Source organism: Mirounga angustirostris, unplaced genomic scaffold, assembly GCF_029215605.1.
Source record: "Mirounga angustirostris isolate CCGP_5_RB_7025 unplaced genomic scaffold, mMirAng1.0.hap1 SCAF_7, whole genome shotgun sequence".
Taxonomy (NCBI): domain Eukaryota; kingdom Metazoa; phylum Chordata; class Mammalia; order Carnivora; family Phocidae; genus Mirounga; species Mirounga angustirostris.
Genome location: NW_026991715.1, coordinates 7,265,582 through 7,268,484, shown reverse-complemented (window position 1 = coordinate 7,268,484; position 2,903 = coordinate 7,265,582). Strand labels below are relative to the sequence as shown.

The 2,903-nt window shown below is 37.2% G+C and overlaps 1 pseudogene; it reads right to left on the bottom strand.

The window, feature by feature from the left end:
• Nucleotides 1-1,012: 1,012 nt before the first annotated feature.
• LOC123852127 (U6 snRNA-associated Sm-like protein LSm3) lies at nucleotides 1,013-2,276 on the bottom strand (annotated as a pseudogene).
• Nucleotides 2,277-2,903: the final 627 nt, after the last annotated feature.

The following is a 2,903-nucleotide window of genomic DNA, read 5'->3' as shown; positions in this document are numbered from 1 at the left end:
ATATGTTCATCTGTTTTCTTTCTTAAATTCCACATATTAGTGAAGTCATATGGTATTTGTCTTTCTCTGACTGACTTATTTTGCTTAGCATAATACTCTCTAGCTCCATCCACGTCATTGAAAATGGAGAGATTTCATTCTTTCTGATGGCTGAGTAATATTCCATTGTATATATCTACCACATTTTCCCCATCCATTCATCCACTGAGGGACATCTGGACTCTTTCCATAATTTGGCTATTATTAATAATGTTGCTGTAAACATCGGGGTGCATGTACTCCTTCAAATCTGTATTTTTGTATCCTTTGGGTAAATACCTAGTAGTGCAATTTCTGGGTCATAGTGTAGCTCTATTTTTAACTTTGTGAGGAACCTCGATACTGTTTTCCAGAGTGGCTACACCAGCTTGCATTCCCACCAACACTGCAAGAGGGTTCCCCTTTCTCAGCATCCTCGCCAACACCTGTTGTTTCCTGTGTTGTTAATTTTAGTCATTCTGACTGGTGTGAGATGCTATCTCATCGTGGTTTTGATTTGTATTCCCCTCATGATGAGTGATGTTGAGCACCTTTTCATGTGTCTGTCAGCCACCTGGATGTCTTCTTTGGAAAAATGTCTATTCATGACTTCTGCCCCTTTCTTAACTGGATTCTTTGTTTTTTGGGTATTGAGTTTGTTTGCTTGTTTTTTCAAAAAAGGAAACATCGAATTTAATTTAAAGGAAAAAAAATCAGAAGTTGTCTGAGAAAACAACAGAGCAAATCAATTCCTGAAAAAAGAGTTCTGCATCTTGGTGATCACATTTATTGAAACAGTTGGAAAAAAATTAAAAAGCCCTTTAGATTAAGAATTTTTGAGTTATCTGCGAATTAACTCATTTCAGTAGTTAGAAGAATCCTTGATCATTTCTTATATCAAAATTTACACAGGTTTCTATTTTGAATGTCTTCTACATTTAAAGAGGCAGTCACACAAAGTCTTCTATACTCTATACACAATAAATTCTTTGTTTCAGCCAACCCTTAATGGTGGGACAACTAATACAACGCCATGTCCTCAGACAACAAGCATCAGAATAGTCCATTTTGTTGATTTCTATATCTCTTAGTATGTTTCCTCATCAATTTCTATAGTGGTCACCGTTTCCTCCACATGATATTTAAATGCTGATCATAACACATAATCTGCTTTGAAGCTCTCGGTCATTTCTCATTTTCACATAAATTTGCTCATCCAGGCTGAGCCCGATGAGATCCAGGGACTCTTCTGCAGTGTTGGTAGATTGTTGCCAGTCCATGTCATCCACCATGTTTTAAACCCTGCGTCCTTTCCCCTGGTGTTGAATTTGATAAGTTCTTCACAGATTTTGGTGCTAACCCTTTATCAGATATGTCATTTGCAAATATATTCTCCCATTCCATTATCTGCCTTTTAGTTTTGTTGATAGTTTCCTTCACTGTGCAGAAGCTTTTTATCTTGATGAAGGCCCAATAGTGCATTTTTGCTTTTCTTTCCCTTGCCTTTGGAGATGTGTCTAGTAAGAAGTTGTACCGGTGAAGGTCAAAGAGGTTGCTTCCTGTGTTCTCCTTTAGGATTTTGATGGTTTCCTGTCTCACGTTTAGGTCTTTCATCCATTTTGATTTTATTTTTGTGTATGGTGTAGGAAAGTGGTCCAGTTTTATTCTTCTGCAGGTGGCTGTCCAGTTTTCCCAACAGCATTTGTTAAAGAGACTGTCTTTTTTCCATTGGACATTCTTTCCTGCTTTGTCGAAGATTAGTTGACCATAGAGTTGAGGCTCCATTTCTGGGTTCTCTATTCTGTTCCATTGATCTATGTGTCTGTTTTTGTGTCAGTACCATGCTGTCTTGATCATTACAGCTTTGTAGTATAGCTTGAAGTCCAGAATCGTGATGCCTCCAGCTTTGCTTTTCTTTTTCAAGATTGCGTTGGCTTTTCAGTGTTGTTTATGGTTCTATACCAATTTTAGGATTGTTTGTTCTAGCTCTGTGAAAAATGCTGGTGGTATTTTGATAGGGATTGCCTTAAATGTGTAGATTGCTTTGGGTATTATAGACATTTTAACAATGTTTGTTCTTCCAATCCATGAGCATGGAATTTTTTTCCATTTCTTTGTGTCCTCTTCAATTTCCTTCATAAATTTTTTATTGTTTTCAGAGTATAGATCTTTTACTTTTTTGGTTAGGTTTATTCCTAGGTATCTTACGGTTTTTGTTGGAATTGTAAATGGAATCGATCCATGATTTCTCTTTCTGTACTATTCCTTATATTCCACATATGAGTGAAACCATATAATAATTGCCTTTCTCTGATTACCTTATTTCATTTAGCAAAATACCCTCCAGTTCCATCCATGTCGATACAAATGGCAGGTATTCATCCTTTCTGATGGCTGAGTAATATTCCATTGTATATATGAACCACAGCTTCTTTATCCATTCGTCTGTTGAAGGGCATCTCAGCTCCATCCACAGTTTGGCTATTGTGGACATTGCTGCCATGAACATTGGGGTGCATGTGTCCCTTCTTTTCACTACATCTGTTATCTTTGGGGTAAATACCTAGTAGTGCAATTGCTGGGTTGTAAGGTAGCTCTGTTTTTAACATCTTGAGGAACCTCCATATTGTTTTGTAATATAGCTTGAAGTCAGGCACTGTGATGCCCCCAGCTTTAGTTTTCTTTTTCAACATTCCCCTGGTGATTTGGGGTCTTTTCTGGTTCCACACAGATTTTAGGATTGTTTGTTCCAGCTCTGTGAAAAATATCAATGGTATATTGATACGGATTACCTTGAATGTGTTGATTGCTCTGGGCAGCATAGACATTTTCACAATGTTTATTCTTCCAATCCATGAGCATGGAATATTTTTCAATCTCTTTGT